Source organism: Dasypus novemcinctus, chromosome 27, assembly GCF_030445035.2.
Source record: "Dasypus novemcinctus isolate mDasNov1 chromosome 27, mDasNov1.1.hap2, whole genome shotgun sequence".
NCBI classification, from domain to species: domain Eukaryota; kingdom Metazoa; phylum Chordata; class Mammalia; order Cingulata; family Dasypodidae; genus Dasypus; species Dasypus novemcinctus.
In genome coordinates, this window is record NC_080699.1 from 18,568,609 (window position 1) to 18,595,462 (window position 26,854).

Below are 26,854 nucleotides of genomic sequence, written 5' to 3' on the forward strand. Positions count from 1 at the left end.
GGAAAGTGGATGCAGAAGTCGGAAGTCAGGAGAAGCAGAAGCCCGTGGAAACCAGAGGAGCAGACGCTAGGAGAGCGAGCTCACCGTGGGATGCAGGACTGCCAGCCTGTGACAGACTCCAGGAGAAAGCAAGCCCTGCCCATACCTTGATATCGGATGCTAGCCTCTAAAACGGAGACCCGAGGTTCGTGTTGTTTAAGCAGCCCTGACCAACGAAGACAATCACCAAAAGCCGTGTTTCTCCAAGGACATGCTGGTGAAAGGGCTCCATGGCCCCATCTTTCCTGTTCGGCTTTTCTAGGTCTGGAGAGGGGGCACAGGGCTTTGGGACTGAGGCAGCTCCACTAGGGTTGAATCCGTGACTCATTACGACCGCAGTGATGCCTGCGAGGCAGCAATAGTCACCCCAAGGGCCAGTGGCTCAGCTAAGTTCCTGTTCTAACTGCTGTCCCAGAGAGTCCGGATTTGGGAAGGGGGAATGGTTGGAGAGAGGAGGAGTGGGTCACACAGCTGCCTATAGAGTCTGGATTTGGGAAGGGGGAGTGGCTGGGGAGAGGAGGAGTGGGTCACACGGCTGCCCGTGGAGTCCACTGCTCTGCTTGCTCTTGCTCCCTACTGTCTCTGCTGAATGACATTTGCACCAGCTGCTCCCCAAGGGAGTCACTTTGGTGAAATGTAACAGGCTTCAGCACGGATGAGCCTTCTCCATCCGTCATTTCTCTCCCTACCACCTCCCTTCCACCCGTCAAGTGCCTTTTTTATTTTGAAAGGACACTGCCTTGAAATTCAAGTGCAGGAAAAAGTAATTACATTTTCTCTTCAGGTCTGCCTCTCAAAAAGCCTCCAAGTCATCTCTGGCTGAAACACTGGGAATCTTCCAGAGGGAAGATGGTGTTAGTTGCAGCCTTGGCTGGCTCCCTCTTTGTTTGCATCTGCCACTTTTCTCCTATTCTAAGGGCAACAGTGACAGTGAGGTGGGTTGCTGCTGCCTCTCTCCCTTCTTTGTTACCTCCTGAGGGCGGACGCCCCTTTCCCAGCAGAGGTCAAGCATCTCATTCAATGTCACACAGGTAGTAAGTGATGAAGCTTACCTGGATTCACAATCAGGCTGCTCTATCTCCTGAGCCACGATTTTAATAACTCTGCCATGTAATTGCAGTGACTATATTTGCAGAACCAAAATTTGGGAAACATGGTCTGGCCAATGATTTTCTTTCCCTGATTTATTGCTTTCTTCAACTTTTTAATATGGAAAGATACCCAAAGGAAATCACATTTTGCCATGCTGCTAAAAGTCCTCTTGATTGACAAGAATAAATGACATGTGATTGGAATGGTCCTAGGGCATCCAGGATACAGAGTTGATACTTGGTGGGGAGAGTGCTTCGTCAGGAGCAATGTCCTCCCAGCTGTGTGGTTGTGGTTGATTCCCTTCACCTTAGAGAGCTGGGTCAGGTATCTCAGGAAGCTTTCTAGCACTGATGTTTAATGACCTTGTAATTCTAGCTCCAGACCAGATTTCATTAGTTGGGCTGTCACCAATATAAAGATGAGATCCTGGCTTTGAAAATGATTTTCTTTGCTCCTTTACTACTTTGGAAAAACTTGGCAATACCTGAATTTATTCCTTTGTCACCTGAAAGCCTCTCCTTTTCCCCCGGGAGCCTACTTTCTTTTTTTGCAGTAAATGATCTCTATTTTTCAGATTTTGCAGTAAAATGATCTCTATTTGGACTTGCGCGCTTGCTTGCTCCTTCCTATTCCTTCTAGCTAGTCTCCCTCTACCTTCTTGTCTCATCCTTCCCCTGGGGTTCCCAGCCCCTCCCTTTGCTGCTTCCAGCCTCGGCCAGGCTCTCCCACTCTCTCTTTAGGATTGCAGTAGCCCCCCGCACTGGCTCCTTCCTCTCTTCACACTTCATCTAGGCTTAACTCTCTCTATATTGAAAGGGACAAATAAGCCCAGCCATGTCCTATCTTTGCTGTCCCTGGACTTCCCCTTTTCTCTTCCTCTCCCATCTCTTCCTTTCATCATTGCATCTTCCCCACTCCCTTTAAGTCTTTCTGCCCTTTCCACACTTCCGAAAATGTCCTCTTGAAGAAAAGCAGAGATACCTATTCTCTAAATCCAATAGCCTTTTCTCACTTCCCTTGACTTTCCTGCAGGGTCTGGTACAGTCACGACCACCTTTTGAAACACTCTTATTTGGCTTCAAGGTCATTACACTGTCCTCATCTGTCTCCTGCACTTTGTAGTCATCATTTATACGTGGACATTTTCTGGGATTCTGACTTTGACGACTTTTTCTAAATTCTAAGAGATCTCATCTTTCCTCATGGCTTCCACTAAATGTCTTTGAGGTTTTGATACCAAATTTCTAACTGCCCCATGGATATCTTTACTTGGATATTTCACTGTTGCCTTACTCAACATGTTTACCGTGGAATTTACCTTCCTCAGTCAATCCCATCCAGATTTCCTCTTGCTGTCAGTTTTCTGTCATTCAGTTACATGGGGTTGAAATCTAGTCAGTGTCCCTCATTCCTCCCTTCTGTCACCTACTCCTCATTCATTCAGACACCAGACAGATCTGTTTGTTTTTCATAAAGTATCTCAAATGTGTGCTATTTCCACAGCTACTACCCCAGTTCTGAATCACACAGGACTACTGAAAGAGTCTCTTTATTAGTCTTTAATTTCTTTATTTCCCCAACCATCTTGTTTTCCTCTATGACTGTAATCTTCCTTAAACATATTCTGCACATTGCAGCACATTCTTCTGCTACCTACAGTCCCAATTACTACATACAAATTTTCAGAGGTTCCCACAAAACTCTCAGGCTAAGGGATTCAAAATGTGACCCAAGTGATTCCACTCTTACCTCTCATTAGTTCTCCCATATGCACTATTGCCCTTGGATGAAGTGCATACACATTGCCTACCCCTTTGTTTATCCAGAGCTTGCTCTTCTTCAATCCCATCCTGCCAAGTAGTTTGTGTCAATGGTCACTGACTATGTAGCTGCTATGTGGGTTAATGGATTTAGAAAAAGTTTTCAACAAGATGAAAAGGAGGGCCAAATTATAGGAGATTCAATAGGTAAATGTACAGTTCTAGAGTCAAATGTGAAGGACCAGTTCTGTGTGACTTGGGAGTAGCACAGGGGTTTACTTAGGAATTGGTTGGCTGTGAGTCACGACGGAATCATTAGGAGCACAATCTCCCAAATAAGAGAGGGGAGAGTCCTGTGTGGGTCAGAGCTCATGGGACTATACATTTTCAGTTTTGGGCTATGGAAACCAGAGGGTACTAAGAAAATTGAATTCAACAAAGTGAAGAGACCTGATATAATAGATGAGAAATGGCTGAAGGAATAAAGTAGTCTACTTTGCTTATTCTGCATCCCCCAGTCCTGACTCAGTGCCTGGTTCATAGTAAGTGCTCAGTAAATTTGCTGACTAAATCAACAATTGTCCCTTTATGTTTCAGATCATCTCCTAGAAAGGCAACATAGTGGGGGGTAAAGGAGCAGTGGATTTGGTCCAGGAAATATGGGTTCCAGGCTAGCTAGTAAATGAGGCTCAAGTATCCTCATGTAGAAATGATAACTAGTACCTCCTCTGATCTCCTTAGGGGACTGTGAGGATCAAAGTCACTAATTCAACCAACATTTAATAGAGAGTTACTGGGAAATTTCTAAAGATTTATGTGCCAGGTTCTGGGAATTGACGATGATGAATAAAGTCCAGTCGGGCTGCTCAGTTTGGTTGAGTTTCTCAGTTTGGATGGGGAAGCAGCCACTTAAAAACCTTACCTGTCCATAGGTGGGATGAGGGCTGAGGGTCCGGGGGCTGATGCTCCTGGTTGGAGGACTCCTTCTCCGGCAAGGTCCTCTTGCTTGCATATTGTGTGCCCTGCCTGCTCCTGCTCCTCCCACCTGAGACCCGGGCAGTGCTTTTCTAAGCCACCCTCCTTCAATGACTCCCTGTCCTCTTCCCACTCCCTCAGGGCCCAGCTCTCACTAATGTGAAAATGAGTGATAAAGAATGCTAATTTAATGTGTTACTTCTTCCAGGTGACATATTTACATTTTAATAGGAGACAATTCAAAGAAGTATATTTTAAGCCCCGTGACTGGTAGGTGGGGACCTATTTTGTGTTAGGGAGGCTTTGGGGGACCTCAAATCACACTCTGTAGGTGCCCACTGATGCCACCTCCTGGGGTGGGGTCCACACAGGTGCTGGGAGATGAGGCTCACTCCCCGGGCTGTGCTGGCACCCTGTGCTCTCCAAGCACACCCGAGGCGTCCTGGTGCAGTGATGGATGAGACATCTGTTCCATGATGGGCTATTACCAACAATTCATTACTGCAAAATGGACTTACCCTCATTAGCCCAGGAGCTCCGAGTTTAATGTGGCATTCTGCAATCTCACACATTGAAGGCGTGCCTCACATTTTATAGCACCAGGAAACCTGAACTTCAGAAAACAATGGAGATTTAGCATGCCTCTTGAATTAGTTGACATATTTACTCTTCGTGAATAAGCCTATTTTGTAGACAAACACTGTAGCTCACAGCCTCATTATTAGGAATTAGTTCGCTCCACTGCTCTGCCCAAGGGCACAGTTAGTTCTCCTTGGGGAAGAGTTTTGCCCTTATCCTGGTGCCTGCAGGAGGCGAATGGGTTTCTGAAGTTCTGGCCTGTGATGTCTCTCCTGGGGCAGTTCTGGGAAAGGGGCTGGGTGAGTGGTCCCTGGCTGGCCCTTCATCAGGGATGACCTGTGTGAAATTTGCACATTCTGCATCAGGCCATTCTGCGAAGGTTGCTTTTTCCCTTTGTAATACCTTCCAGCAAAACCGTGCTCATAAAACCACATTTTGGGGGGAGTGAATTATCCAGAACTAGGTAATCAGTTCAAATACTGTGTGACAGCCATGATATCAATTTCCCAAACTTTTGATATTATGGGCCCTGCTACTGATGCTTGAACTCCCTGCTCGGGCTCAGCTTATCCTCAAGAAATTACACAGCCACTTGTCACACTCCCACAAAATGACAGCTCTCCTTCCAGGCATCTTTTTCTTCAATAGCTCCCGGATCTCTAAGGTCCCTTTCAGCTAGAAAATTCTATGCTGCCATTTACCAAGCTACCAATCAGAAATTGGAGGATTTTAAAGCCATACTTCAACTTCCAGATGCCCTGCCTCATTAGTGGCGGTGGTGATGGTGGATGAGGGGGAAGATATTTTTGTGCCAAAGCATGGTCAATTACCTAATTCTTTCCCTAATGAGTTTAATTTCACCCTATATTTTCCTCATGCTGGTATGTCTCACAAATATGCAGTAGCCTGTCCCCCAGGACAAAAGATGCTTAATTCATTCAACCATCTTTGCACAAACATTTATTAAATGTTCATTTTGTGCAAAGCTCTGTGTTAGGTGCTGGGCACGGGTCTCCCAAAAGACTGTTTGGAACCAATAGAGAAATAATCCAGTAAGAATCATCGAGTACTTGTTGAGTATTTTTAGTGGACCAGATCCTAGGGTACTTGAAGCCTGATACTTCCTGAAATGTAGACTTACCATTCCCTTAAGCTTAGAGATACAAGCTTTTGAGTTCTGTGTTCCATTTCACAAACAGCCTGCTTCTTTACTCCTCACTAAAGGAGACTCCCAGTTGGAAACTACATTTCCCTTACGATTCTCATCCAAAAAAGCCTTGATGATTTCCCATCTGAAATGTACAGAAATATTGGAGAAGTTTCCCAGATATTAGCATAAACTTCCTATTCAGCACCTTGCCAGTTTAGGCTTCTTTCCTCACCACCAACTTATATTCATTTTTCTTTTGCCATACTTGTGTTGACAGAAAATCAAGGATTCTGTATAATTCCTATTTACTAAGAAGAATAGGCTGTGTGATTTTGGGAAAACTTCTATCCATTCATCTCTTGGTAGACATTTGGGTTGTTCCTACTTTTCCACGATGATGAATAATGCTATTGTGAACGTTTATGTGTACAAGTTTTGGTATGAATTTATGTTTTCATTTCTCTTGGGTATATCCCTAAGAGTGGAATTGCTGGATCACATGGTAATTCTATGTTTACCTTATTGAGGAACTGCCGAACTGTTTTCTAAAGCAGCTGTACTGTCTTATATTCCCATCAGTAGTAGTGTATGAGGGTTCTGCTTTTGTCACATCCTCACCAACACTTGTTCTTCTGTTTTGGTCTCCTGACTGCTGATGCAAATACCATGCAATGGGTTGGATTTAGCAACAGGGATTTATTGACTCATGGTCTTGAGGGTGGGAGAAGTCCAAAACCAAGGTGTCATCAAGGCATTACTTTTTCCCAGAAGACTGTGGTATCCCGGGGCTGGCTGCTGGTGATCCCTGGTCCATGACTTTTCTTTCACATGGCAACACACATGGCCTCTCCTGGCCTCAACTTTCTCTTCCAGATTCTGGTGACTTTCAGCTTCTAGCTGCTCCCTTTGTGTGGTGTTTTCATCTCTAATCTTTCCTATGAAGCTTTCAGTAATAGGATTGACTCATCCTGATTCAGCCCGCCACACCTTAACTGGAGTAACTTCATCAAAAGGTCCTATTTATAGGGGCTCACGCCCACAGGAATGGATTAAGTTTAAGAACAGGTTTTTCTGGGGTCCATAGCTCCAGACCACCACATTATCTATCTTTTTTTTCTCCCAATAATATGTTCTATTTAACCCAATATATTGAAACTAGTATTTCTTAAACATGTTATGAATATAAAAAAATCATTACTTATTTTATTCATAATAAATCTTTGAAATTTGGTATGTATTTTGTACTTACAATTACATCTCAATTCCCACTATCCACATTTCAAGTACATGGTAGTCCCATGTGCCTGGTGCCTACTGGATTGGATAATGCAGCTCTAGTGTATCTTTTTATTACAGCCATTCTAGTAGGTGTGAAGTATGATTTTCATTGGGATTTTGATTTGTATTTCCCCGATGACTAATGGTATTGATAATCTTTCCATGTGTTTATTGGCTCTTTGTATATTTTCCTTGGAGAAATGTCTTTTTAGATCCTTTGTCCATTTTCAGTGAGATTATTCATCATTTTGTTACTGAGTTGAAAGAGTTCTTAATATACTAGATACAAGTCCCTTAGCAAATATAAGATTTGTAAACATTTTATCTTCTCTGTACCTCACTTTCCTCATTTGTAAATTTGAGGTGATAACAGAACCTACTTCTCAGATTATGATGACGTGAAATAATATATGAAAAGCACTTAACACTGGGCCTGGAACACAGCAAGCCCCAATGCTTGCTGGCTATTTTACTCTATTTTTAAAACTTTCTTCCTAATGTCAAGAGCCGTGGTTACATGCTCTGACTTTTCCTGGAGGCCTGGTGTTTCGGGCAGGATTCAGGTAAAGGGGAGCATGATGATAAGACTCAGAGCCCTGTGACTGCCCTTTCCTGAGGGCTCCCTCCATGCCAGCTCTCCACGGAGTGCCCTGCAAGCTGGGGCTGGGGTGGGGCTTGAACAATAACACCCGCCCTTGAGCTGGACCTGCTTGCCTTTGGCTGGCCTGTGGAATGCAGCAGGGGCAGCTGGGGGTCCAGGGCTGTGGGGGGCATAGAGCAGTATGTAGTCCCTGTGTAACCTCAGGGCTGAGCCTGAAGAAGTCAGAGTCCACACGCCTGGTCTGGAGTGTTTTAAAATAGACCCTAAAAAAGCAGTTCACTTGGGAAGTGACCTGCTTTAGTCAGTGCTGGGAAATTGTTATGAATCATGTTCCCCACAAAGATATGTTCAAGCCTTAACCCCTGATCTCTGGAAGTGAATCCATTTTTAAATAGGATCTTTGAAGATGTTATTAATTTAGTTGAGGCTGAACTGAATCAGGGCAGGCCTTAATCTAATAGGACTTGTGTCCTCCTAAGCAAAGGAAACATGGACACATGTTGGGAATTGAATCATGTCTCTCAGAAAAAGCTCAGGTCCCAAGCCTGGACCTGTGGGCTGGAACCCATTTATTAGTAGGACCATTGAAGATGTTATTAAAGTGTGCCCAGACTGAATGAGAGTGGGCCTTAAGCCAACATCGCTGAAGTCCTTGTAGGCAAAGGAAATTGGAAGAGGGGGAAGCCACGGGGGAGAACATCTGAAATCAACAGAACCCAGAAGAGAAAGATGTCACCATGTGCATTGTCATGTGACAGAAAAGTCAGGGACCTCAAAGGTTACTGGTCAGCCAGCGGATACTGACCCTGGGAGGACGCAAGCCTTCCAGCCTCTAAAATAATGAGCCAATAATTTCCTGTTTTTAAGTCAACTCCTTGTATGGTATTCGTTTTAGCAGATGGGAAACTGATATAACACAGTAGGAAGAGAGAGAACGGGACAGATGGACATGTGATGAGGCAGAGATCTAGTTTTGCATCGCTGGCAGGCCACCGCCAGAAAGCCACAAACTTCAGGGAAAGCCTGATCCCACCCACACTTTGATTTTACACTTTTAGCCTCCAGATCTCTAATGTAATAAATTCCTGTTGTTTAAGCCAATCAGTCTGTGGTACCTGTTATAGCAGTCCTGGCAAACGAGGACAGAATTCAAATGAAGGGAAAACTATCTTCCTGATAACAGTTTTGCCATCATCGTTCAGTGATAAAACATTGCTTAAACTGTGCAAGATATTTTCCAGGAGACTGGATCCACTTTGAGAAAATAAATTACCCAACTGTCACACATGATAGTATAAGATACTTGGGGGAAAACTCACATGCTTTCATTGTTGGTGAATGTTGGGTATTTATTTGCAGTATAGTATTAAATGAAAGCCAGGGCAGCATAGTAACTTCCTAGCATCATCTTTTCTCATTGAATCCCTAACTACTGGTATTAAAGGTATTTCTAGACCTTGAAAAGGGGGAGTGTCCCATATCCTGCCAGTCTTTCCTTTCCTCCTCTCTAGGTAAGCCTCTCCCAGCAGTCCTTCAACCATTCAATATGTTGTTCTTACCTTGTACAAGCCACTGGGCAAGGTACTGAGGGAGATGGAAGTAAACCAAGGTCTTTGACACTAAAAAGTACCATAGCTTAGGAACCCTAGAAAGCAGAGCCTGAAGCAAAACTCTTTGTGCTAACATTTCATTGGTGACTGCAAGTCAAGGGAAGCAGGGATGAGGAAGAAAGGGGTGGGGAAAAGCAGGGAAGGAGAAACCAGAAACACATGGGGGTGCTTTACTGAGCTGGCCACTGCTGGATACAAAGCACTGGTAGCTACACAGTCTCATGTGACCATCTCCAGAGAGGCCATTCAAAGTACTACATCTCAGGACATTTTGTTAACGCAGGGTGGACAAAGAGGGAGTGCTTTCCCATCTCTTGTCCCCCTTTCATCACATTTTGCCACATGAGGAGTTACCTAATTTGTATGACCTAGCCCGCTGGGGACTACTGTGGAAGCCAGATCATTCCTCATCCTGAGTCTAGAAGGAGGCTGGACAGTGGTTAGTGACGTCCACATGGAGTCGATGGTTGAAGCAAACCCAGGTGTGGGACAAGTGTTCAGGGCCCTGAGACAGGTGACGTCAACATATTGGGAGATGGCTGAGAGAATTCATGCTGGCCCCTCTCTGTTCCAGTGCCCACACTAGAATACGATGGCTCCATTTTTGTGAGAACAAGAAGCCCTCACGTTTTTCCTGAGTGGGGAATACAAGTCCCATCAGCCGCAGATTCTCACTCAAGGCAGTGACCAGCCACTCTCGTAAAGACATAAAGCAAGAAGATAAATGAAAGAAGCTACAGTCCCTGCTTCTGCAGCTCATTTGAGGCCATAGATGATATTCCTCACCTCATTCTCCACCCTCCATTACTCATTCAATGATCTAGGTTGCTTGCCTGGTAGGTCCACCCAGGCTTCTGAACTTTAAGGTGCATAGGAATCGCTTGGGGATTGTGCTAAAAGGCAGAATCTGCTTCAGTGGTCTGGGAGGGTCTGGGGAGAATTCAGTGGCTGTAGCAGTTTGAGATCATTTATAAATTCCCAAAAGAAAGATTATGTTTGTAAACTTTCTGAATATGTTACCCTTTTATGATATTGGATTAGGGCTTTGATTCAACCACTTCAGTAAAGTGTGACTCAGATTGAGTTCCCGTCCCCTTCACAGCCCTATATAAATGGACAGTCACTCAAGAAGACACATGGAAGAGGAGAGAACTTTATCATTTTAAATCCTGTGGCCCCGGGAAGACATGAGCCATTTGCCTGAAAGTTTACAGAGACTGTTAGGAAGAGAGCCGAGACTGATATAGAAAGCCCAGAAAGAAACGAGCCTTAGGCCAGGAGAGAGAGGAAGCCCTGAGAGATGAGTGCTAGCCAGGAGAGAGAGGCCTGGAAGCCCAGAAGAAAAGGGGAGACCAGGCCGAGATCAGCGACCCGTCTTGCTTCAACACGTGGCAACTGACTTTGCTGAGAAAGCAACCTTGAGCTGGACTCTTAAAGGCCTTGTAACTGTAAGCTTTTACCCCAGATAAATACTCATTACAAAAGCAAACATGTTTCTGGTACTTTGCACTGGCACCCCTTTGGGCAGACTAATACAGTGGTTCTGCCTTTCTAAGGAGCTCCCAGGTGATCTGATGCTCTGGTCTGTGTGTATGCTGGGTGGCAAAGACCTAGGCTAAATTTGTCCCTCAGGGGTCTGGGCCCATAGTTGCCACAGCCCTGCTGAACCATGGTTGCTGCAGTTATCCTTTATTGTTTTTACTTGGTTTCAAGCACCTAAAAAAAGGCCCCTGTGAATCCCCTAGATTCTAGCCATTATCCTTTTGCTCCCATTGTACAGCAGCAACTCTAGCTCCTTCTAGTAATTGGGGCTATTAATCTCTCCAGTATAGTCAGTCCTTCCTTAGCCTGTTCATCCACTAAGTGACAGTCTCAGCTTTAAGTTCAGTGGAGCCCTTTCTGGAAGAAGACTTCTAACCTGATAGAGCCCAGGTTGAGACAGGAAGCACACATTCTGCAAGTGGTCAAAGAGGGATGGTGGGAGGGACAAATCCTGCCTCCACTCCTCAGTTCCAGGTCGTGGATTCTAGCCATTGGGGACATGGTACTTGTATGATGTTGTTTCAGTGCACAGACCACATCTCCAACCACTGTGTCCTAACCCTTTGGAGGTACTGTCACCCAGCTGGTGCCTTCATTGAGTGCTGAACAAGTCATCTGCCACTCTTTCAGGCTGGCTGCTTCTGGAGGATGGGAGCTCGGTAAGAGCCATGGCCAGGCACCCATTGTGTTTCTTTTGCTGAGTCAGTAAGTGACCCTAGAAGCCAGTGTGGCCCTGGGTGGTAGTTGGGGGGGTGGAGTCTAAGCAGGGTTGGTCACTGGTGACAAGTGGTAAAAACCTAAGGCAGGCAAGGCCCAGAGGATCTGAGAAGGGTATGAGAGGTGTCTGATACAGAAGACTTGTGATCCGATGAAAAACAAAGACAGGAATGCCTGGCATCACTAGGCAGCATGTGAGGTCAGAAGTGGTTGAGGTGGAGGAGTGACCAGGGCCTGGGGTATGGGGGTTTCAGGAACAGGTATGATTGGACCAGGTCTTGAAGGTCATGCAGACATTAAACCAGTGGAGAGAAAGAGGATAAGTAGTCCAGATGGCCAAGGCCCTTGTAAACAAGAGCCCAGATATGGGCGTGCATGAGGTTCTTTCAAGCACCAGAAAACATACCAATTTGAAGCTGCTTTGATGAGGGGAGTAATAATAATAATGATTTTTAGTAGTTATAGGTAACCATTATTGACCACTTCCCATATGCCAGGCACCATTCTAAACATTATATGTATTACCTTATTTAATCCTCACAACTACCCCTCCAGTAGGTCAAGGCCAGGCTGAAGCCAGATTGGGCAGGACCTGGAATGACCAACTGAGCAGTTGGGCCTCTACACTGGGGTTGGAAAATAGATGTGAAGTTGTTTTAGTCTCCTGGCTGCTGAAACAAGTACTACACAATGGATTAGCTTAAACAATGGGAATTTATTGGCTCACGGTTTTGAGGCTAGAAGTCTGAAATCAAGGCATCGGCAAGGTGAGGCATTTTCCCAGAAACTGTGGCTTTCTGGGGCTGGCTGCCGGGCAGGCTTGGTCCTTGGCTCTTCTGTCCCATGGCAGTGCATGTGGCACCATCTGCTCCCTTCCCTTCTGGGTTCTGGGTCCTGTTGACATCAGCTCCTGGCTGCTCCCCAGGGCTTTCTCTCTCCATCTGACTTTCATCTGCTTATTAAGGACTCCCGTAATCAGGATTAAAGACCAGCCTGAGTCCGTTGGGTCACATCTAACTGAAGTAACACCTTGAAGAGATCTTACTGACAATGGGTCCACACCCACCAGAGCGTGGACCAAGGACTTGTCCAAACCGGGGTGCACAGTTCACCCCAGAGCTCAGTGAGGATGAGGCCAGCTTTGCACTCACTTTCATAGTCTTAATTTGTGGTATAGAGCTCAGCACATGGGGAAGTTCCTGTGATTTCACTGAACATTAATAACATCTGTCCTTCAGAAAGCACTCATTACATGTTCTAAGAACCTGATATAGAATAACTTACTTAACCCTCACACAATCCTATAAGGTAGGCACTATCATTATTCCCATTTTATAGAAGAGGAAATTGAGGTACAAAAAGTTAAGTGTCCGAGAGCAGCTTTGGACCCAAGCAGTCTGGTTTTAGAGTGCCTGCATTTAATCACGATGCTACATGGCCTCATAAAAACCTTTAAGGAGAAAAATTGGGGAACTCTATTGGAAATGAGGCAGTGTAGAAAGTTTTGAGGCTTGGTGAGTGGAAAGTCAGGTGGGCAGCTGCTTTAGGGGATAAAAGAGGATGTGTTTGTTTGGGTCTTATATGGTCTCCATCTCTTCCTTCCCCTGAGAAACTGCACATTCTCCAGGCCTCAAGTATCAGCCCCACCCAACTCTGCACACCAGTGGGTGGTTTGTGTGTATATGTTTTCTCTTTTTTCTTAATGGGACTCAGGATTGAGATAAACATCCATTTGCTTTAACACACATAAAAATACCTTAGCAACTTCCTGCAGCTCTAGCCTGTTGCTAAGCAGTGACCCTACTGCTACCATGGCAACATCATCCAAGACTCCAGAGCGCTGCTGGTACCAGCCTTCTGCTCCTGACATGACTCTGGAAAACCGCTTTAGCAGGGCCTCGGAGCCCGATCTACTCTCCGGGCCTAGCCTTGCTCTCTTCCTCTTTGGCACCATCAGAAGGCCCTGTTTCCACCTGAGGGAAGCTGCCTGGGGAGAGGAGCTCTCCAGCTCGGCTGACAAACTCTCTGCTCCTATGGGCTGTAGCTTCCCCTTTGCTGCTGCTTCACATCACTGGGGGATCCCTGTGGTGTGTGGGGGTGGGTAGGGTGAAGGAAAGTTCAGGATGGATGCCTGAGAAGGTGTGGTGTAGGGAACTATTTCTTAGCCCCATTTCTAAGGAACCCTTGTTTTGGGTACCTCTGTCCAGCAGAGAGGGGCTGTGGCACACCTTGGGGTGGGGCCCAGTCAGGGTCTCAGTGGGAAACAGAATCCAACTCTAGGTTCAAGAGACTTCAATGAAGAGACCACTTACAGAGGTGTGGGTGGAGCTAAGGGAACAAGTAAGGGAGAGTGCTGCACCCAGAAAGATGGCAGGAAACCTTTACCTCTTTGAGCGCTGAAGGGAAAAGAGGAGGAAATGGCTTTACAGACATGTGCCTCTCTGGTTTTTAAAGCTGGTATCATGGAGGAAGGCACACCCAGTGGAAGTTTTAGACAGGGTAGAATGCAAATGTTTGCCGGGGATTTACCCTATGGAGGAAGGAGGAATGAAAGAACCTGGCACTCCTGTCCCCTCATCCTTCCATCTGCCAGTGCCTCCCAACCTTAACTGGAAACACGCTGGCAAGGGAGCCCGGCTGCTGCAGCCTGTTAGGGCATTGACCTCTGGAGCGCAGAGCAGAGAAGGGGGAAGAAAGGATATGGTAGGTGTGCACGTATGAGGGGCAAACAGACTAGCATGACTGGGCTAACTCTCACGGGGCTGGGCAGGCTGGGAGGATCCAAAGCTGCAACTGCACCTTCCTGTGGGGTAGAAGAGCTGGAGAGCAGAACCAGGGGCAGACACTGGGAGGAAGCATGCGCAGTAGATGGGCGAGGGTGCGGAAATAACAGGCAGTCAACATCAGGGATACGTGAAATACCATTGTCCTAAAGGACCCTACCTGACCCACAGGCGAGATTTGAAGGAGCTATTGGAAAAGTTTTCTGCCTCTGGATTGCAGATCTGAAGGAATATCCTTTCAGGCTTTCCTAAATCTTCCTTCCTCTTGTTGCCTCCAGTTAGCCTTCCACTGCTTGCAACCTGGTTGTTATTTCTCAGCCCAGGTGCTTTGAGTTGACCCAGTTTAGAGCAGTGGTTCTTAATGAGTGGTCCCTTGACCAGCAGCATCAGCACCACCTGGGAATTTTTTAGAAATGCAAATTCCTAGGACCCACCCAGACCTACTAAACCAGAGACTCTGGGTGTAGGACCCAGAGTTTAAAAAGCCCTTCACGTGGATCTGATGCACACTAAAGCTTAAGAACTACTGGTTCAGGCTGTGTGGTTAGCTCACAACACTTCCTTTTCCCTGCAGGCTGCTCTTCATATCTTACCTGGCTTTTTGCTGTACCGCCGCAGGCCAGCTCTGCTCCATTCTCATGTTTTGTCATAACACAGACAGCTCTCACCCCTGGATCAGAGCCTTGGGTACACTTTTGCCTGGGAAGAAAGTTTGGAGAGAATTAATCTGGGAAGTCATAGTGACGGGCAATTAGGTGGGCTCTAGTAGCAGTTCTCTAATGTCAAGTAAAATAGTTGACATTAGAGAAGCAGGTCCTGGCTATAGAATTGGGACTCAGTGATAGAACTCTAGCTCTGAGAGAATTAACAGGAGTAAGGGCAGTCCCAGTGGCCTTGATTCTAAGCAGTAGAGCATGTCAGGGACTCCAGCACAGGGTATTAGGTCTGGGGTACTGATGGGAGACAATTCTCCATGGTTCTCTTGCAGGCAAGGCACTGATGGCTCCTTGTTCTGGATTGTCTTTCAAGGATGTTTGGAAATAGCCTAGAAGAGGATAGTGTCATATTCTGGTACAAAGAGCAGTTGTGCCTATTGCCCATTGTAAAAGATTTGCAGTTTCTAAGTCCAGGTTTCTTACCCAAGTAATGCAACCCAGTGTGGGCTCAGATGTCATCTGGCCTTCTTCATCTAGCTCTGTGGATATTGCAGCTTGAGGAACTGGTGAAAAAAATGATACACTAGTTATTGCTATTATTGTGAATAATCAATTTTCTGTTGTTTCTGATCCAGGAGCCTCGTGTCTTTTTCCAGCATCCGTGAAAATGTGGCAGGCTGACTTGTTAGCTTGCAAGTAGTATAAAATCTCAGATTCTTCATAGTTCTTGACAGGCACAAGGTAGGCCTGAGCCTCAATAAATAAGGAAAAACCCCGTTATCAGTTCAGGGGACAGATCAACAGCAAAGATGACTGAGCCTGGAGTGAGGATCTGGGGCTCAGTCAGGGCTGATCCTAGGGAAGGAGTAGAGCTGAACCTCAAGTGTGGGGGACAAGGGGCTCTATTTGGAAGGGAAGGAGGGAAGAAGAGACCAGAAGTCAGGACCTCTGCAGGTACCAGTGCCAAAACCAAATCAGATAAATAGCTCTAGAAGAGACACATTGGTTCTCAACCCTGTCTCTGCATTTGATTCATCTGAAGAGCTTTCAAAAATACCAGTTGCCTGAGTGACCTCCCCTAGAGATTCTGATTGGAACAGAATTTGCTTGGACTCACAGGTAAGAGCGTGGGGCTAGTTATCGGTATTCAAACACTCACCAGAAGACCCTAAGATGCAGCTAGATTTGAGAACCTTTGATCTATCCCAAATGTGTCTTGTGCAGAAAGTGAGGATCAAAATGTTGAAGTGACTTAAGTGTCTGTTCATGCTACACTTTCCTAGACTGAATTTCAGGATCTGTGGGCTTCATGGCTGGCCCTCAGAGCCATGGGTGTTGCCTTCAGTGGCTCAAGACCTTACATTCAGCTCTAGCCAGAGCCTCTCTCTCAGGAGTGGACCAATCTTGGGAGGGCTTCTGCTTTATCTTGTTGAAATAGGGGTCTGGGTTGCTAAGCAACCAGACATCCCTAGGCAGCTGTGCTGTTCTGCAGTGATGCTTTTGCATGTTAAGGTTCCAGGGGTGATTTCTGGAGACCTCAGAATTCGAAAGGGCAGCAAATGGAAGCTGTGCTTGTGAGAGTGCAGGATCTCCCCCTGTTCTGCTTCTCCAGGGAAGCTGTACATCAGACAAGGATTCTGGGCCTCACAGGATTGTGCATTGGGAGAGCCAGTGCTTTGTTTCTTCTCTCCTGGTGACCAGAGGAGCTTACCTTACACGGGGAGAAGGCTTTTAATAGCCTGGAGACCCCTTTAAATGTTTTGTTTTTTTTTTTTTTTTGGAAAGAATTCCAAACTTAGGGAAAAGTTACAACATTAAGAATAGTGCAAAGAACACCCATAATCCTCTGTTTTTGTCATTTAATCTATTTGTTATTTGTCATCGCTCTCTGTCTCACACTTCCTGAGTATAATATTTTTTCTTAACTGTGTAAGAATAAGTTGGACACATCATGAGCCTTTACCCATAGACATTTCATCTGGTAATTAATGGCATTAACAGAGCATTTCTGGACTTTTGAGACAACCCATTTATTTATTTGTTCAAATAATTAGTAAGCATTTGAGCATCTACAATCACCATGTACTATACTAGGTGCTGGGGGAAAGGGGCGAATGAGACAGGCCTGGAGCCCATCCTTAAGAGACTTAAAATCAAGTAGGGAAGACAGTCTCAGTGCAGATCATTGAAAGCAGACTAAATTTTACAAAAGAGGAAAGTATAGAATGCCTTATGAGCATGCATCGACAGAAGCCAACCTCATCTGGAGGCAGGGGAAGCCCTTCCCAAGGAAATGAAATGAATGATGAGTTGGCATTATCTTGGTAGAAATGGGCAAGATGGGAGAAGCAAGTGCAGACTCCTAGAAGTGAGAGTGCATGGAGTGTCTCCCCTTTGGACTGGCTGGAGTATGGGGAGCTAGGGCGGGAGGGACCCATAAGGAGACTGGAGAAAGAGAAACGGTCCAAATTGTGAAAAGCCTTTTGAGCCTTGACAATGATTCAACGATTTTGGTTTTTATTCTAAGAGCCAAGGGAGGCCTCTGAAGGATTTTTAAACAGAAGAGTGATAAAATCATATCTGTAAATTAAAAAGATCGCTTTGGCTGGAGTGTGGAAAATGGATCTGGAAGGGTCAGGAAGGAGGCTGCAGTGGAAGGAGGGGAACCAGTTAGGAGGCTGCAGGGAAGTCCAGGTGGAAAAGGGGAGTGGCCTGACTAGAATGGTGGGAGAGGGGATGTAAGGAGGGGTTTTGATTCCTCGGATTTCCCATCTCTCAAGAGGGATCATAGATGAAACATGCAACTTAAGTTCCTAGGAACAGTAGCTATTCTGTTCCAACACTAATAGAGTGCCCTGTTAGAGGGACTAAGCCCTTATCCTAGCTGGGAAACAGACATAATGTTCCTGAGAAAGAAGTTTACTGAAGTTTACTAAAAGTAGCCAACATGGACTGGGATCTCACTTCCAGGGAATGAATTAGGTTTGCTGGGTAATTTGTGACTTACGTCTTTCATTTTTTACATAGGGAGATGATCCCATTTCTAAGTGCTCCACAGTTTAATTTGATCTGAGTAACCGTTTGCACTTTAGAAGTGTTATGGACATGGCCAATTTTGGCTGGCAGACAACACAGAATTATAGTGGAATCTTCTCCCCCAACCTAGCATTCTTTGCTTTGACTGCAGTTTTTATTGCACATGATACTTCCCCATTAACTTTTATTAGATCCATAATTTTTTTTATTAACATTGAGTAATAACTGTTTTCTGTGGCATCACTCTTCCGAGGAGTCCTCGATTAGTAGTCCATGATAATAGTTGCTAAATTGAAGTTTCTTCTGCCAGCATTTCACCCGCAGTAAATCCAACCATTCTACCTCATCTTGCTTAAAAAGCCATGAAATTCCCAGACATTATTAGAAAAATGACCACAGTCAAAGTGCTCTAAACGGAGATGTAAATTGAGCCCTGGCCTATTTGAATCAAGATGTTTCATAGTTATTGACTGGGAGTGGAAACTTTCAACCCCAAGTTAAAACTCTCCTCTGAGGGATTTCTTCTAATTGGGAGGTTGTTGGTTGAGCCACAGCTATAGATTGGGACAATATCTGGTGGAAACAAAAGGATTATCTTAACCAGAGCCACAGTAATTGCTTTCTTCCCTCTCAGGTTAGGGATGAAATGGGCTTCCGAGCCAAATGGAAAGGGTTATCACTCTCAGAGATGTGCTGTTAGGTTCAAACATCTCTCACCTTGAGTTTCTGGTGAAATTTCTCTTGTCTAAAGGGATGTGACTTTGGTCTACCTGGTGTCATTGCAGTTCAGTGCAGCACAGTTCAATTCAATTTGATAGCAGAGTTTTGATATTTCTCATGTTGTGGCCAGCCAGGATGCCAATATTTGTTAGGATCAAGTAGGATGCAAATGACAGAAAGCCCAACATTTCTCCCAGGTAAGGTAGAGATAGGGAGTCTAGGGCTCATTGGGCAGGTCGCAAGGTGGCTCGGGGCATAGGCTGATATCTTGCTGCTCTGCCATCTGCAGTAGGTGGCTTCCAGCTCAAGGTCCACTAAGACTGCCTGAGTTGCAGTCTTCACCTCTGGGTTTTAGCAGAAGAAAGGAAGAGGGGACATTTCCAGGAAATAGCACATGACTCCTTCACTTATATTCCACTAGTCAGAATTTAGTCATATGGTCACACCTATTTGTTAGAGAGTCTGGAAGATGTTATTACTCCAAGTACCTTGTGCCCAGTTAAAATTTGGGGGTTCTAAGAAATAATAGGAGTATGCATACTAGGGGATATCTAATAGGTTCTAACAAAAGACATGCAAGCTAAATTCTTTAGATTTCTTTCAAGGGCCCCCAATTGTTCTTGTAGTATTTGGGAAGCATATTTTAAAAACAGATGTTTCCTAAAATTGGAAAATGAAGCTTCAAGTTCTAACTCCAAAGACTAGGGGCTGAGAGGAGGGAGTGCTTCTAGAATATATGTAGCTGGCGATTTTTCGAAGTACTAGAGTTCCCAGCAGCAACAAGGAATCATCTACCCATCCATCCATCTGTCAACACATTTATTGAGCACCACCTGTATGCCAGACAATGTATAATAGGTGAGGAAACGGATATCAGTAAGACGGTGTTCACACTCAAAGAACTGACAAACTGTGGAAGGACAATAATAGGTAAATTAATAATTACAGGGTGATAAATGTTATAATAGAGATAATCATTTACTTGTTCATTCAAAAAATGTTTATTAAATAACTACTAAACACTCTTCTAGACACTGAAGATACAAAAATAAAAAGTCCAATGTTTCTACCAGAAAAATTGAAATGCCTAGTGCTACAGGGCCTAATGGAGGTATGGGGAGGTACAATGGATCATATGGAGGATGGCTTAAGTTTGGATGAGTTGGGAAAAGCTCGCTAGAGGAGGTAACGCTTGAACTGAAACATGAGGGAGGAGTAGAACTTTTCCAGTACAACCTTAGGCCGCCTTCTTCTACCCATTAAGCATTGAGGGAAATGACCTCCTTTCCTTTTATGCTTATATGTAATTTCATATGTCATGGGTGGCTGGTGTTTGCCAACAATCTACACTGGAACCTTTTGAATAATTCTCTCTGCTAACCAATAGGGTGCACAAAAGTATCTATTTGGTACTATTTCTTGTGTGAGTAGGTAATAAGAGATGTTTATGATTTTCCTTGGTTTTAAGGAGAGTTGGGAGGGTAATAATTTAAACCCATTTTGGGGGTGGGGGTTGACAAATGCATTTCCACTGTGGCGAGGAACTGGAAACCAAAAGCGATTGTGTCTTGAATGAAATGAAGAGTCTGACAGAGTACATCCTATCAGTGGAATGAAATTAGATATCTGTCAAAATGCATTTGTCCTCTAAATAACCATCCATATGTTTTATGTTTTGGTATAAATCGACTTTCATCAGTTTATCATAATCGTGTTGTCAGAGACCCAGCAATTTGAAACGGAATTTTAAAGATCCTTCTAGAGCAATAACCTAGGAAGACTTTTCGGGGGTTGTTTTCCTGTTTCTTATTTCTTCTCTTTCCTTCTTTTGATTTCTTTCGGCTCCCTTCAGAGCCCACACTTCATTACTAAGGAGAAGTGAAACATCTATTTAAAATCAATCCAATAATACTGTGTTCCAAAGCATTAATTCCTGCCTGCAATCCACTCCTTCCAGAGAGTGTTGTTTGCTTCCTCAGCCTCTCTCTTCAGGTGTGGCCCGTGGGAGGGGAGGCTGGGCTTGTGACCACTGGATGCCTGCCCAGGGGCTTCCTCTGGCTTACAGCTCCCTTCCTGCTGAGGAGTGTGGCCTTGAGTCAGGCCAGAGAGGGGAAAGGGGCGAGGAGGTGTGCAGGCTGGCTCCCAAAGAGCCTCTGCTCGCTGCGAGCTCTCCCACCCCTGCCAGAGACCTTCCTCATTTGGCTACAGGCTCAGCGACAGGCGGCTACAGGCTCAGCGACAGGCGGCTACAAGCAGCAGAGGCAGCGGTTCTGAGGCGGAGAGCCAGAGGGTGGAGCAGCTGCGAGACCTCAGGGGCGGACATTTCAGTCTGACGGTTTCTGGGCAGGGAGCTTGTTGTTAAAACAATTACTATCTTGTCAAACACTCTGACCAATGAAGAAAATTAATATGGTAACTTTGCAGACAAAAGCACACTTTGACCAAAGCCCCAAATTATGCATTTAAATAAACTCTGGAATGAATGCCATGATTAGCATTAGTATCTACCAAGGACATAAATTCATTTTAAAAAATTAGTTCAAGAGTCAAGCCAACCAAATCTCCCCTGGAGGAAGGAAGACCTCTGTGGAATGTAAATCAGGTTTTCACAATGGACACACTTGCAATTCCCAGAGCGGGGCAGATTGCCAGCCTTCTCTTGGTCATTCTCCTCTCAGCTGGTCAACTCTTTGAGTCTCTGAAGCTTGGTGCTCCCAAATGCTGTCTTGGTGGAGATGGGGTGGGAGGATGGGCCACACCACAGAAGAGGGACAGTGAGGAAAACCAGGTCTAGAATCTCTGGGAGCTGAGGTTCCAGATCTAGGTTCTAAAGGAAGGAAAAGTGAAGAAGAAAAGAAACCAGTGGGCCCGAAAAGACACAGATGAAAGGAAACCTAACTGTAATTGCCTTCATACATATCCTGGATCCTGGCTGCAAACTCCTCATTCCACTTCTATTCTCCATGTTCATCTGTACCCAAACAAGCACACCTGGTCACATCAGTCAGAGCAGAGTCCCCAGCGGGCCAAATCGCTATGCTTCAAAATCCTTCAGCTCAAGGGTGAAAAATCAATTCCTATAAGAATTCCTATAAGATCCAAAGATATAAAATTCCTCTGTGGTATTTGTAGCACATCACCATTAGTGCTTACTTCACTGTACTATCGCCATCTCTGAGGTGTCTGGCTTTCTTCTGAGACAATACATCTGTGTGTCTGTGGGAGATGCATCTTTGCAACTAGGTCCCCACCCCAGTGCCTACTCTGGATGCCTTGACCCCACCATTTTGACCCCACAAGGACCAGCATTCTGACACCATCAGTCAAATCAAGGGCTGTTGATACAGCTGTGTGATTAGCAGTGGCTCCTGGCTTTTCTAGTGGCTGGGAGAACAGCATACCTCTTTCCAAGGGTTCAGAAGGCCACTGAAGAATTGGCTCCCAAATCTAACAAACCGGTATTGGATCTAATGTACACAGAAGGGAGAATGTCTGCAATTTTCTCGTGAATTAGCTACGAATCATTTGAGCCAGATCATAATGAATATCTCTGGTTGAAGTAATCAATGCAAAATAAAGTTGACAGCAACTAAATGACACATGGATTATTGGTAGGGATCCACATGGTACTATTAGGATACGCAAAAATTGGATTCAAGAAAACTGGGCTTGTTCAAAATGGTGGCAAAATAAACCTCCTAATGGCAGAAATAATAACTAGTTGTTCTTTGATATGGACAAAAACTTGATCAATGAATCAAGTTTTTGTTTTAAAAGTTATATGGAAATTAATTCTGACAAAAATAATTTTACTCAAATGAAAATGGAAATAGAAAAATAGTAACAATTTATAATGGAAATGGAAGTATATAAAAATGATTGAGGATTTAAATCGACTTAGTGGAGTTCACAGTGGAAAAGGCCCACTCCCTGGAAATCCATCAATGTTGGTATAATTCTGAGTAAAATACAGGCAGTCATAAACATGGAGAAAAATGTCCCTGGAGTGAGAGGTAAAACATTCTGTAGGTTAGGAAGGTAGGAAAAAACAATGAGGTCCTCAAATTCTGTATTTTGCCTGGAATGCATTTAATAGACATATAAGTAAGCACTCTCCTTATTACAGAAAAAAAATTTAAAAACCCAAACCACATAATTAAAAAAAAATCTTTTGTGTTTTTCTCTCCTTCCTGCTTTTAGCCTCGCAGACCCTGTATTTCAGCCCACAAATGCCAGTTACTAATTTGTAGTTTGTCTTTCCAGCGATAGGCCATATCAGTATTTTTCAAACTTTTTTGTCTATAACCCGGAATAAGAAATACACTTCCCATCACAACAATGTGGTTATATAACTGGAACTAAAATTTCTCAAGATAATACTGGTTTTAGTTTGCTAAAAGCTCTGAAAGCCATATACCAGAAATGGGTTGGCTTTTACAATGAGGTTTCTTGACTTGCGAGCTTATAGTTCTGAGGTTGAGAAAAGTGTTCAAATCAAGGCATCATCAAACCATGCTCTCTCCCCAAAGACTGGCTGCAGGTGATCCTAGACTCCACTATCACCTGGCAAGGCACATGACAGCATATGTCAGTCTCTGCCTTCTTCTCTGGGTTCCATTGCTTTCAGCTTCTGGCTGCTCCGTCTGTGGCTTTCTCTCTCAGCTTCTGTGGGTTCCTCTCAATTCTACTGTATCTCTCTCTGTACCCATCCTGTTTATAAATACCTCCTGTAAAAGGATTAAGACCCACCCTGGGTCACACCTTATGGAAGTAATCTAATCAAAAGATCCCACCTATAATAGGTTTAAATCCACAGGAATGGATTAGCTCTGAAGACATGATTTTCTGGTGTCCATCCAGCTTCAAACTGTCACAAATACCTTTCCTATATATGCACACATAGATGTAAAACTTAATAAAGTTAATATCAAATAAGATTTTATCAATGTTTAAGTAAAACATAAAAACCCTCAAATAAAAAATATAAACATTAAGGAACGTTGGTTGATTTTGTAACCTATTAATGGGCTGCCACCCAATTTTAAAAGCACTGGTCTACTGCATAATAGAAGTACAGGGGTACCTTGGTACTCATTGTTAATTTATTCCAGGAGATGCTATGAGTACCAAAAACAATGAATACCAAAGAAATTTTTCCCATAAGGAATAATGTAAATAAATTTAATGTATTCCCAAACCAAAGACAATGTACATTTTTAAGGTAATATGTAAAAATATAGGGTTGTATATTATTAATTTACATGAGAAATAAACCTAAAAATTAATAAATACTTTGATTAAATGAGGCAAAAACTTCACTTTACCAGGACTGAGAAGCACCCATGACCCAATGGGATGGTGGGAGGAGAGTAGTGAGAAGAGGTTATGTGGAGGGTTGCTTGGAAGGAGATTCCCCCTCCAACAGAACATGGGGCACTTGCACTTCAGGCGTTCTTTCTCTTTTCTGCCTTTTTTCAACTTGCATCACAGGCTCTGACTCACCCTTTATTACTTTCACTGAAAACTTACCTAATGAGGAGTGCTTCTGTCTTCTTTTCAGAATTCCTCTCAGGTATAAAATTGTTTGGCCATTCTATAAAGTCACATTTCTGCTTGGCGGAACTTTGTCTGAATGGTACTTCTCCATAAAGTTTTGAACTTCTGCCCATTTTGCACACATTTCATTTATCAACGAACTGGGGACATTTTCTGTTATTGCTTCTTTACCTGAATATATCTCTCCAGCCACCTCTTGCTGCTCCTTCTGTAGTTCCTGCAGCTTCTCAGTGCTGAGCTCTTTATGATATTCCTCCTCTAACTCCTCAACATCAGCAGCATCAACCTCTAGACCCATGGACTGGCCCAAAGATACAACATCCTGCACAGCTGAACCGTCTGCACCTGCAGGCTCGGGTCAGCCTCAAACCCTTCGAAATCTGTCTGAGTCACAGCTTCTGGTCACAAATTCTTCCATGCTGAATTCATTGTCCAATAAGAGACTTCGCTTCAGGCCTTATCAATAAGGTTAAGGCAGTGCAGGATATTGAAATTCTCCTTCCAGAATTCAGTGAGGGTCACTGGGTGTCAGAGGTGATCTCAAAGCACTTCTGGAAAAGCTCCTTGGTGTACAACTTTTTGAAGTTTGTAATGGCCCGCTGGTCCTTGGGCTGGATGAGAGAAGTAGTGCTGGGGGACAAGAATCTCACAGTGATGAAGCTGAACTCCTCCAGTAAGTCAGCCTCCAAGCCTGGAGGGCGGATGTCCAAAAGTAGGAGAGCTGTCAGATACAAATCTTTTTCCAGCAAACATTTTTTTCACTGAGGCACCAAACATTTCATTTATCCATTTGGTGAAAAATTGCCTCATGACCCAAATGGCTGTTTTCCCTTCACAACACATGGAGTTTGTTTTTTATGACATTATGCTTCTTGAAAACTCACGAGTTTTCACTATGATAGACTAGTAGGGGGTTGAGTTTTAGGTCCCCACTAGCATTCCCACACAACAGGAGCGTGAGCCTGGCCTTCATTGGATTGTTGCCTGGTAATGCCTTCTCTTTCGTGATATAGGTCCTACTCAGCATTTTCCCCCCAAAAAAGTCTCATCAAGTTAAAAACTTGGTGAAGAATAAAACCCTCAGTCTCTATGTAGTCTTTAAATTCACCGATGAATTCATCAGCAGCCTTTTCAAAAAATTAATTCATGTATTTTTTAATTGTATTTTTTGAAGATGCATAGATCACAAAAAATGTTACCTTAAAGAATATAAGAGGTTCCTATATACTCCACACCACAGCCCACCCACTCCTCCCACATCAACAACCTCTTTCATCAGTGTGGCACATTCATTACATTTGGTGAATACATCTTGGAGCACTGCTGCCCCGCATGGATTATAGTTTACATTGTAGTTTACACTCTCCCGCAGTCCATTAGCAGCCTTTTTATTAGCACTCGTTGCCTCCCCAAGCTTCACAACACTATGGATGCTGTTCCTCTTTTTAAAATGATCAAACCAGCCTCGGCTGGCCCTAAAAACTTAAACACTCTCATCACTTGGTTCTGGTTTGTTTTTCAAAAGATCAGCATGCAACAGTTTCGCTTTTTCATATATCATGACTTCTGATACACTGTCTCCCACTAACTGTTACTTGTTTACCCAAATTAATAACAGTATTTCAACTTCCTCCAGTGTTTGGGAATGCTGCTTTGTTATTGCTTTAACTCCTTTTGCAACATCAGCCTTTTTTTATCACTTCTTTATTCTCAGTTATGGTGGAAACGGTTGTTCTAGGAATACCATATTCCCTAGCAATATCAGTAATGTGAATACCACTGTCATATTTACTTATTATTTCTTTTTTTTCCTCAGTGGTGGTGCAAAGTAATTTTATTTTCTGTTCAGTGCTATCACTGCTTATTTTCTTAGGACCCATGATAAGGGAAAAAAGCCACAAATGCACACAAAATGACCATAGAAGCAAAGATAAGACCACAGTGGGCTGTGCACAGGACAAGAGCTACTACTTGAATAACATGTGACCCTTTGTTTGGGCTGGAAAAGATAGGGAGTCAAGAGGCAACCGACACCAACAAATTCTAACTTGCGCCCTGTATTAGGGTTCTCCAGGAAAAGAAATCAACAAGAGGTATCTGTCAATAGTATGCAATTTTATCTCTCATGTGACTGTGGGGATACACAAGTCCAGGTTCCGCAGGTAAGCTGCAACCAGGGGCTCCAATGAAAGTCCAGTGAAAGTTCTTGACGAGTTCTGGGAGACGTTGGCTGTCCAAAGACAGGCTGGGAAATTCTCAATCAATGCTGGAATCACTTCCTCTTTTAAGGTATTCAACTGATTGGATAAAGCGTCACTAATTGCTGATGTCAATCTCCCTGATTGATGTAATTGTAATCAGGAATCTATAATTTACCACTGCAGTAAAGTCAGTGGTGACTAAAGTCCATAAATGCCCTTGCATTACAGTTAGCCCAGTGCTTGCTTGACCAAACAACCTGGCCTAGTTGACACATTAGCCTAACCATCACACACGCAAACAAACAATGAGTATTGGGACCAATTTTTGTGTCAAAATGTGTCAAGTACCAAATTCAATGAGTTTCAATGCAGTTGAGTACCAAGGCCACTTTTTAAAAACAAAAATTGTAGAATATGATATGTATTATTCTGCATTTTGCCTTTTGCACTTAATTGTATTTGGGAGACTTGTTCCATATTAGCACAGATAGAGCTGCCTTATTCTTTGTAATGGCTACATTATATTCTGTTGTGTGACTATATCAGAATTTATATAATC